The sequence below is a fragment of the Denticeps clupeoides genome, chromosome 16 (genome assembly GCF_900700375.1).
Source record: "Denticeps clupeoides chromosome 16, fDenClu1.1, whole genome shotgun sequence".
In the NCBI taxonomy this organism is placed as follows: Eukaryota; Metazoa; Chordata; class Actinopteri; order Clupeiformes; family Denticipitidae; genus Denticeps; species Denticeps clupeoides.
Genome location: NC_041722.1, coordinates 14,904,917 through 14,916,183, shown reverse-complemented (window position 1 = coordinate 14,916,183; position 11,267 = coordinate 14,904,917).

Genomic DNA, 11,267 nt, shown 5'->3' with positions numbered 1-11,267 from the left:
GACCTTCCTCTTTAAAGAATATTTAGATTAAATTGTAATTTTCTTGTTGTCGAACTTTGTGTACAGAATCTACAACAGAGTGAATAAAATAGATGTATTCATAGTTTGGGTCCTAGTTAACCAGAATTGATCTCTTCATCGATGGTAACTTGAAAGCACGTAAGTCGCTCTGGATAAGGCCGTCTGCCAAATGCTGTAAATGTAAATACGTATAATTTAACTTAAATGCCATACATTTTTTTTTTTTGTTTTTTTTTTATCAGACTGGTGTCCTTTAGCAAAATGTCTCATAAATAGATCTGAGACTTCCAGAATGCATTGACAATTCTGTTTAATAACTACACAACTTATGGCAGATGTCTCCAGAAAATGGAAATGATCCTCTGTGCCCTTCAGTTACTAACATGAAAGTGATTGTCAGATCAGTGGATCTTTTGATATCTCAGCTATCGTGAGACCTGGACTCATAAAGGCTGCCCTGTTTGCCCTAGAACCTGGTTAGGTAGGCTCTGAGTGATCAAACACGATCAGAGAATCACCGTGTGCTGGGGAGTGAAGGAACCTTCACAAATTTTTCTTATCCATTTGACCAGTGATATGGAGAGTTGAGCGCTGCAATAATGCAAAGCTGCGAGTTTTGCATTATCCCTGCTTCTCCAGGTTTCTTTGACACTGGTTAAGGTTTTTGATTCTTCAACATTATATATATTAACAATTTTTTTTTCTTTGCAACAATTATTCTTGTGTCGAATAGACTCCTAGAAGATCACTCGAAGAGTAGAAATGTTCCATGACAGGACTATCATCTGTAGTGCAAGTCACCTTGAAGTGGTCTTAAAATTTTAGAAAAGACATGGCTGGAGTTAATATTCACAGAGCATGTATCTAGATTAACTGTCAACAAAGCAACATTTTTTTTACTCAATGAAATACTTGGACTTAAATCCACCTCCTCCTTTGGCTGATCCTGTTAGGATGTTAGGCGTCACCGCGGTGGTGCGCAACTGGTCTGGCTGTCTGCACAATTAAACTGTCAAATGTTTTATGCTGGATGCCCTTCCTGACACAACCGTTACATCAAGAAATACGCTGTCACATGCACCCCCAGTGGCTGGGTTTACACAAGTAGCAATTAAAGCAGAAGGTAAAATTAGTGCAGTTGTGTGTCTACCAATATAATATATCTAGTCAAGTCTCGGTGTTTGCTCACAGTATTAGGATGTGTAGTTGCCAGGCACAGTCGTCTTGTTTTTTTTTTTTCACCTTACATTTTTAACACTTAGCATGGAGTTATTTTGCAATGGCAAGACCATCATCACTTTCAATCATGGTCTGCACCTCAACAGACTCCTGTTGGCCTTCAAAGCCACTTACTGTACCTTCACATTCACATTACTCTCATGTTCAGGTTGGTTTTTGTATTTTGCATCAGACTAGGTGGACATTAATTTTTCACTTATATATCATGTTTATTCAACAGTTTAGGTTACAGAAATATAAAGGAATCTCCGTTCAGTTTACAGGCTTTCAAACATCGCTGTGTCAGGTACGACAGCATTGATTGGCCAACAGCGGGGACCGGCAAAATTGCCCAAATGACTGTAAATGGCCTCTCAAAGTACCTGTCAGGGTGGCATTTCACCGTGAACCAGTCCTCCATCCCTACTCAGCTGGTTAATCACCATTGCCTGACCTTGGTCCAGGGTCCTTCTGCTGCTCCTCCGGCAGCAGGTGATTTGAAAGAGATGTGGTGCAGCAGCAGTTTTCAGGTGGGCAAAGCCAGTTGTGCATTTAAAGGTCAGTCTCAGTGCTAGACGCGTTGAAAATTGGGCCCATTTTCCTTTAGTGTCCATATTCCCATGCTAATGCTGCATTTTGCTACAAACCACCACTTTGCTGACGTGTCTTACGACCCCTGGCGAAGCTAAAAATTCACTGTTTCAATGTTCTTCCCAAATCCATGATGCAAATGTGCTTCATTACACATACACGGCTACAATAAATCAGATGAATGTTTTCAGAACAATATTTTAACTTGACTGTTTTTGACTGTCATTCTCAGAAAAAGCAACAAAACTGTTAGATGTTAAGGAGAAAAGTTTTGTTCAAAGCCAAACGTTCTGTATTTAGGTCTTGGGTTTAATAGGACCATTCGAGGATTTTGCATGCAAATTTAGCTTTTACTAGAATTTGGGTTGTCCTCCTAGAAGCTCAATTCCTTCTTCCAGGCGTTTTTTTTTTCATGTAAGATTGCTTTAAGCCATGCCTTAACTCTCCATTTTTAATGAGCTTTCCAGTCCCTGAAGATGCAAAGCTTTACTCCAGCATTATCTTTACACCACCACACTGCATGGTAGGGGTTGGGTACTCAAATTAAGTGTCCTAAATTCGAATAGTGCCAAAAAGATGCTTAGTTTTGAGGCCAGAGAGCTCAAATTTCCAGCAGAGATCAGAGACTCTGCTTCTACAGTGCTTCAGCAGCCTCCAGTGGAAAATCCAAGATAGCCACTGGCTTTCCGATGTCCATCATTTGATGATGGTGAAGATATGAATGTGAGGTGAATGGCCTACTCTTGTTCACACATTGTTATTCACACCAACTTTGTTTAGTCAGAATCAACTTCTCCAGCCCTTGGACCATTTCAGAAACCCCCTCCCCCCCTTTTTTTTAAATGACATACCCAAAATAAAATATCTCAGCAATTGCACAGTAGTGTACTTTTGATGTAATTATAAAAATAACACTTATGAGATTACTGCAGATGTGCAATCAGTGTATATGTTACTAATCTATTGTCCATCTACAAAAAAGTACACTTTCACAGTGATTTAGCCATCTAAAAGAGGCTTTTAGAAAAATCTCATCTACTTTAGAACATCTTCATCTACTCACCACTCGGGTTGGCTTTTTATTTAAATCGAAAATTCCACAACACTCTATAGAAGACAATCACAACCTGATATTAGTCCGAAAATCCTGTATTAACAAGTATGATCTATGTTGCAGGTGTGCATGGTCAACTAATGTTTTCTGGAAAGTGTCCTATTTTAGCAGACCTTGATGGCTGTCCGTGCGGAATTTCAGTTTATTCTTCTGATAGCTTTGTCATGTTGTCTCATTGACCGGTCACATTTTTTTCTGCATGGACGCAAACCAAATCAGTTGGAAAATGCGATGAATAATTTCAAGCATTTTGGTATGAATGCCCTCTTAGACTCACACTATAATGATTCTTATTTCTTTAGAGCTACCAAAGCATCTATCTAAGCGCCTTTCCAGAGCCTGATCCTGGATTTGGTCTGAATCATTGACGGTTCTAATGATGAAGGGTGTCATTCAAACCTTCACAAAGCTTTCAGATGAAAGGAATTTCTTCATTTCATTAGTTTTGTGCATTCAAGGTTTTATGCTGATTTACATCAATTTTAAGCATGACTGTTGCATAAATTACTTGAGAAAACAAATTAATCAAACTAGTTTCACACAGAACATTTCACACATCTCAGAAGGATGCTGAAATATTTTTTTCCAGCTTTCATATTGTCAGTTTTATGACAAGACTCGAGCTAATAAGAAAAATATGCTCAAAGAGAATGAGCGAGAGAGAGAAAACATTTGAAGTCATATGCTGGCATTTAGCAATTAAACATGTAAGACGTCAAAACAAGGAAACTTGAAAATGTAATTATAGCCTGTAATGTAATTATGTATTTACAGGAGCTGGAAGAGAAAAAGAGGGAAAAATCGTCCTCACTGTACATTTGCTGAAAATGGAGGCAGCAGGAAAAGAAAATTAGTGTGTGCAGGACTGCTGTTATATTAGTGTAATAACACTAATCATTACTTTAAAATCTAAACACTGACAGTTAATCAGGATAAATATAGAATATATTAATAGGTGATATGTTTATATATTATATATAATTCCATTCTTTCTTGACCCATTTCTTTCCTCCTCATGTTATGCTCAAGTTGTTGTGCAATCATGGTGTGTAGAATCTGGATAGCTGTGTAGAAACGCATAAAGAAAATGCAAAGAGAAAAATATTTATTAGAAATGTTTAAGAATTCAGTGGGGAGAAAGTAGACATTTTGAAAAGAACAGGACCTATTTGGCTTTTGAAGAGAAATCAAAGTGAAGTGAGTGTCACTTGTGATATGCAGCAGCACAGCACACGGTGTGTCAGGATCCGGTCCGAAATGGGGGTTACTCCGGTCCGGATCAGGATCAGGATCCGGACCGGAGTTTAATTGTTGTCCTGTGTAATGTTCCCTAATCGTTTTCACCTGTGTATAATTGTATAAAGCTGCCCTGTTCGTTTCTGTTCGCTGTCACTTATGTTCTGTGTTCACCAGTGTATACGTCTCGGATGTCTCCCCTGTCCTGTGATTCACCATTAAACCCCTGTTCCGTGATGTCAGGTGAAAGCGTCCTTCATTCCTCGTCATTCCTCGTCACTCTTCGTCCTCCTCTCCGTTCACCCGCCGCGTCATGCCCGCATGGACGTGACACAGTGCACACAGTGAAATTTGTCCTCTGCATTTAACCCATCACCCTGAGTGAGCAGAGGGCAGCCATGATAGGCACCCAGGAGCAGTGTGTGGGGACGGTGCTTCGCTCAGTGCTTTGCTTGGTAGATCGGAATTCGAACCGTCAAACTTCTGATTACGGTGCCGCTTCCTTAACTGCTAGGCCTCCACCGCTCCTGAAATACTACATATAAAATGTCATTATGAGAATTCCTGTGGTGGCCAATTTAATGCTAATTAAAAATATATTATGGCCTAATTGCCATTCATTTAGTCCTTAGTTAACATGGTATTATGAGTGCAATTTAAGTAGTGATGGTCGCTGGAATTTCCCTTTTATTGTCGTTTTCTTCAGTGTCAGAGCGGCTCCTGTGGCTTTGGTTTTTCATTTGTGTTGCTGCAAAGTAACTGGAGAAACATCCTCGAGCTGTTAACAGTTGTGCGCATGCATATGCAGGCCTATTGATTGTCTTTCATCTTCATGGTCGTCTGTGAGACAGTGTCCTGGAGGTCATATAAACCCCTCCAAAGCCTTTCACAGAAAACAACATTTTATACTTCATCCGGCAACATCATAACATTCACTTTCCTGTGCTTTAGGATTGGTCTGACACCTTGAGTGAATACACACACACACACACGACCCAGCTTATGCAGTGTGTTGTAATGCGGAAGAAAGGGAAAACTCTTCTGCACATCTCAAATCCGCACACTTATTCTTCTTTTTCCTGTGCTTTTCTACTCTTTCTTCTCCTTTTCTTGCTCATTTGTTAGCGCGGTAACATCTACTGAGAAAAGCCCCAGGAGAATGTCTCGCCGCCGAAATTCCACAATATACATGTAAATGTGACAAAGTAAAAAAGGAAACAAATTTAAATGTTAATGCTCCATGACTTCCACTGGCGTGATGATGATGCCTCGAAGTGAGTGTTGGTAGGTGGCAGAGACTGACAAACAATACTTACTCCCATGTGGAGCCCAAAAAAACCAAGAACAGCGGTGGAGTCTTCACTGAGAGGAACCCTGGAACATTGGTGCATTTAATTAGGAACACGTTTCCTTTTTCTTCTTCTTCAGCCCACGGGCTGAAGTTGATGCAAATAGAAACAAATATCACTCAAGACACTCTTTCACTCTTTCATGACAGATGGTGACATTCCAGTTTTAAAGAACCAAAGAGCACAGGGACAGAGGTTCTGGAGAGGTACAGGGAGCATGTGTTGGATATGATCTGCCCACAGCATTGCTTGCATGTCTTTGAAACCGCTGTGCATTTCTAAAGGGCACAACTGTAAAACAAAACAAAAAAATATATATAGTTGGACAGAAACATGAAAGAGGAGCTTACCATATTAAAAATGCAACATGGTTCTCCAGAATGTGCTCTGCTAAACCACGGCATGCGTCTGAAAGTGCACTCTGGATAGAATGTTGTTTACTGGTTTCTAGCAAAATCGAAATCCTGTCAGGATGGGTAAACTGTAAAGGTTATACTCTATAATTACCTCACCTTTGACACCTGATGGCTTTTTCCCCCCTCAGGTCTACAGCAAACTACGTCAAGTGTCGGAACACGAACGTTTTCTGTAATTGTAATGCCGTTGCATTTGTAATGCTGCTGTGACAGTCGAAGTGTGATTTCTGAATGGAAAGGGACTATTTTACTTATTTTACTTTATTACTGCTTTGGGCTTCAGTTGACTGTGAATGCAGGGATGCTTAACAGATCAATGTATGCATGTATTGATTGATGGGTGGATGCATGTGTAGATGGATGCATTTTGAAGATGGACGGATATATGGAGCACCTTTTTACCTAATTAAGACTGTGGTGACAGTCACTGTGAGCTCATGTAATTTTCCCCTGCACTAAAAGATGCAACATGATTATCTGTGAAGCAAGTTTCATCCTTTGATCTATTTTGTGCCTGAAAAAAATTATTTCAGCAAATGGTGCTATCACTGTTGTCATGAGCTGTTCCAATGTTTGCCCCTCCCCAACCCCAGTTTTTCTCCTAATAAACACTTTTCTTCCAAATGAAAATGAAGTATGGCCGAGCATATGGGTTTTTATCCATCTTTTCATCTCCGTTTATTTAATAAGGTGGCATCAGTATAATAAAGCAGCTGTCAGCACACACATTGGTGTCTCACTGCTTGAGGCTGCAAACACTGATTCTGAGCTGGCATCAGTCAGGTCGTGTCTGGCAAAGTGCGCCATCCTAACCCCTCCCAATTAATCCGACTGGTGACAAATCAGGGTTGGAGCTGACAGAATGCCCACTTTGGAGCAGCAGTGTAATTCCTTCGTATTGCTGATGATATTCAATTGGCTGATGTAACTGGATGAGAACAGATAATAGTGATACATTACCATCCATGTAGATTGGTATATTTAATTATAATGAGTCATAATGACATTAATTTGAAATTCTTTCCAGAGCAATGGTTCTTCCTGTTCGAAAGTACAATGGTTCAAAGGTCAAAAACAGGCAGCATCTCAACTATTCTTTTCCAGTAGTTTTCAAATTACTAAATCATCCACCATAATCTGAAAAGCTATCTATCTACATTTAAAGTGAAGTGAAATGATTGTCACTTGTGATACACACCACACAGCACACGGTGCACACAGTGAAATTTTTCCTCTGCATTTAACCCATCACCCTGAGTGAGCAGTGGGCAACCTTCTGATTACGGGGCCGCTTCCTTAACCGCTAGGCCACCACTGCCCCGCATTTACAGCACTTAGAAGACTATATATAGATATCCATGTAGATAAATAGATAGATATATATAAAATATATAAATTGAAATATATAAATTGCCTGGGTGAGCCCAGAGCTAAATGTACGGGTTTCGCAATTTTGAAACATTAATTTTTTCATGAGTTTATGTACACTAACTGGTGTGAGTTTTCCCCTTCCATTTTTTGGTTTATATTCTTATTTACTTATTTGTCTTTATCCAAGATATCTAAATTGTCTAACTGAGTCCAGAGGTCAAATTTGAGAAGTATCACTGTTTTCTATAGTTGTTACAGAATACTGAGTGTGATCTTTCTGCACCTCTCTCTACAATATACAGTATTAAGAACATAAAAAAAAAACATTCACAAAATAACACATACAAAATATTCCAAATATGTACATAATTTATAATGAAAAAGAAATAACTTTTTGCACACCAACCCCACGCACCTCTCACAACTCATGTCCTGTGTCCAAGAGAACTGAACCGGGTCTCCTACCCACTAACCCAAGGGCATGGCCGCATCCAAACGGAGGGTGATCAAAGTTTTATAACCCACATAACATATTTCACATAACCAGAAACATTAACACACTTCGACATTCTACAATTCATTAAACACCCGGATTGTCTTTATAATTCCCTCACCCACACCAGAATACAAGTAACCAAAATAAAAGTCTAAAGAAAATAAGAAAATAAAAGACACAAATCTAGTGTAACCATATCACTCCGGCACATCAAGGAGATGCAGCAAGCTTTTTTAATACAGAATTCAGCAGCCGTGGTCTCCTGGACATGTGCACATCATGGGCCAGCATGGGCCTTAAGGCAATATTAAATAGCACAGGTACATCCTCCTGGGGCCATTCCCCCAATATTCGTGCCATTTGTCCCAGATCATCTGTCCATGCCTCTATGGGCTGGCCACCAATATTTGTAAGGCATGAGCGATGATATGGAATCTGACCTAAAAGAAGAAATAATTGTGTGTGTTCTCAAGTTGCATGTGTGTGTGTGTTACGTATGTTCTTTCCGCGTGTAAAGCTTAAATAAAATGTGCTTGAAAAATGTGAAACTTCCCTGAGTGAGCCTCCTTTTTGTGTGTGTCTGTACATACAACATCTACTGTATACAAATAATAGTGCTCAAATATGATGCTATAATTGTAATACAACATGCACATATGTATAGTGCTGATTATATACAGTACAGGCCAAAGGTTTGGACACACTTTTTTTCAATGTGTTTTCTCTATTTTCATGAGCATTTACATTGGTAGATTCGCTGAAGGCATCAGAACTATGAATGAACACATGTGGAGTTGAGAAAGTGTGTCCAAACTTTTGGCCCGTATTGTATGTCCCCAAAAATATCTTATGTATCTATGCTCCTTCAAGCATTCAAAAAGCCAGACCCTTAGACAAAAAACAAGTTTTGGTGTGTGTGTTCAGTGAACGTTATCGCACTTCTGTCATCATAATTCGTTTCCTTTCTGGAAATGCCAAGCCAGTGTCTTTTTGACTTGGCAGTTGTTATGAGCTACGTCAACCAGACACTGTTCACCCAGCTGTGACAATTGGGCCTTCTTCATGGCATTCCGAACCTACCCATAATTCAGTGGCCTTGCTGGGCCCTGATAGTCTTATCTTGGTTCTTCCCATACCTCCCAAGCCTTGGCTGGCCTTTGACCGCTATGGAGTTTCCTGAAAATGTGCATCCGCCACACACACCTTGATAATCTGTGTTGGGTGAGATCATTGCAAGTTCAGATGGAGGTCACTTTGTATGATCCCCTTATCTTGTGTGATCTTGGAAGCTAAGCAGGATATGTTTTGGTTAGTTCTTGGACAGAACAGGTTGGTGCCAAGCCAGTGTTCCTCTGCGCCTCCATTCACACCGGATTCATTCCGGAATTATTCCGAAACTCAGGACTTTTGGAAAAACTCAATAACATGGTATATTCATCAGAAACGATGTACCTTTCATTATTCCCCTTTTAATTATGTTTAAACGATGTGCATCGGTGCCTAGGTACAGTATTTTGTGTAAAGAATGTGGATGAATGTGTCTGAATTAAACATCATTTTTAGATGGTATCTTCATTGCAGATAACTTGTGCTAGTATCGCTGTGGGTTACAAAGGGGGCATGACCCCCTCCCTCCCCTATGGGCAAGCTGCATCATTGGATTCAAAGTCATGTCCAGGTCGGGGATCAATAGCAAACATAAAAGTGCTGATACCTCCTTTGTGCTTTGTTATTTTGACCTTCTTTCTTTCGCCTTTCTAAACTGCTCCTTTTGTCAACACGTGTCCGACCTCCGCTCAGACTTCATGGAAACTTCGGTTCAAGTCGTCATGCACCGTACTCACCAACCAACGATGAAGAACCCGAGCAGACACGGAAACACGCGAAGCCAGCCCAAACCGCAACCCGCTGCTAAGCAACAAGACTGCTGATGACAGCAGCCACGGTGTAAAACTCAGGAGAATGGAGTAAAAACTTCTCTCTCTACACACAAAAGCACTGTATTCAAACCACTCCAACTTGATGTTACCTGGCAGAAAGAGGCATGGCATAGAGGTTAAAAGATGAACAGTTCCTAATTTATTAACCCCAGTAGATTATTATTGCAGTTACATGTAAAAAAGGTACCAAATGTTACAGAGAAAACCAAAATGAAAGACAAGTGGAAAAGATAGAAAAAGGCAGAACAGCCTGAACCAAGCTTCAGAGACATCACCTGATCCAGGAGAAAAATGGGAGGAGAGAAAAGACTCGAAAGCCGGAAGGTCCGGTTTTGATGGAAAAGCAGCTGAGAAAAAAAGTGCCCGTTCCCACACGTGAACATGCTTTATACATTTGACCCACAGCAAGTTGTCATAAACCAATCAGAATTTCTTGTTTCTTTCGTCACGCCCTCAGAGTTTCCCGTCTGGGGCAGACAAAGAGAGAAGGTGGTCCTGACGGCCGGCGCCTCGCACCTTTGGCTCGGGGGAGGGCCGGCAATTGCTGCAATGCCGTCCGACAAAGACATGTAAAATGGAGGTGTTGAATCTCCATGCACAAAAAAAGCACAGAAAGGCCATGATCTTTTACTGGTAATAGTGAATAATTCTGGGGACGCCCTCTGTATTTGCACATTACCTTTATTATTGAACATGACCATGATACTAACTTGCTGCACAAATAGTCAGTTGGTGGTAATGATATCTTAGTGTAAGCCCAGAGGAACGGCTTAGTGATCTGATTTATTCGACACGTACATTTGAGCTGGATTCCACGTACATGTTCCTGTGAATGCTGGTTTCTTGTCCCTACACTTGTTTACAGCATTTATCAGATGCCCTTACAATCAGTAAAGATCAGTAAAGACAGTCCCCCTGGAGACACTCAGGGTTAATCATCTTGCTCAGGGACACAATGGTAGTAAGTGGCATTTGAACCTGGGTCTTCTGGTTCATAAGCTAGTACCACTGACTGCAGATCTGGACAATACACACACACTCAAACACACACACACTAAAGTTGTAAAATAAATAAATAATGGCTGGAAAAGAGCAGGCCCAACATTAGCAGAACAAAAGCTGTGCTGGGCGTCACTCGCCATGTTCTCTTTCTCGGCATTGCACCCCATAAACCCTGCAAACCTGCCCCTTCCTCCTCTTCCCCTCCCTCCTCTGCCTCATTACCTCCTGTGCGGGATTCTTGTAGACTGTGATTGGAAAAGTGCCACCCCATCACATGCTTGGGCAGCATGAAGCTGCTGGCTTCCTGGCATTTTTTGGGTGCTTACCTTGGCGCATCCGCAACAGATTTGAATCTTTGCATAGAAGCTTAAGCCCGTTAATCTCCGTCTTCTTCTTATTCTTTCCTGATGATTCATGCTCCTTGTGGGATGTGGTTTGATGGGATATTCATCTTTTTAATTTTCCCTCAGCTGGAGCCCACCACTTTCTTCAGGGTCCATCGTTTCTGCTGAC